General features: G+C 59.6%; 1 protein-coding gene across 1 annotated transcript in view; it reads left to right on the plus strand.

The window, feature by feature from the left end:
* Positions 1–322, plus strand: part of LOC119594652 (unconventional myosin-Va-like) — a gene marked incomplete in the record, with an annotated part of 122,411 nt that overhangs the window by 51,848 nt on the left and 70,241 nt on the right.

A 322-nucleotide genomic window follows, 5' to 3' on the forward strand; every position in this document is an offset into this window, starting at 1 on the left:
GGAGGATTGGGTAGGAGAGACGGGTGTGGGCAGGGGAGAGGGGGGAAATAGCAGGCGGAAGAGAGGCTCGTCGTACAGCGGGCGTCGCCCAGGTGATGTAGCATCCCCCGTGGGTGTTGCGAAGGGGAAGAATGGGAAGTGAGAGTGGGAGTGGGCGTACCGGGGGAGAACCATGAGTATCCCATAGGTGTACCATAACCGTACCAACGCACCATGTTCGTCGCCCGCCGGATCATTCACATCCCGGGAACCATTCGGTGGACGGTTTGTGCCATGCGGGAGTAACGGGAAGGAGGGTCATTATCGTGAGAACACTCCTGTG

The sequence above is a fragment of the Penaeus monodon genome, chromosome 34, assembly GCF_015228065.2.
Source record: "Penaeus monodon isolate SGIC_2016 chromosome 34, NSTDA_Pmon_1, whole genome shotgun sequence".
NCBI classification, from domain to species: Eukaryota; Metazoa; Arthropoda; class Malacostraca; order Decapoda; family Penaeidae; genus Penaeus; species Penaeus monodon.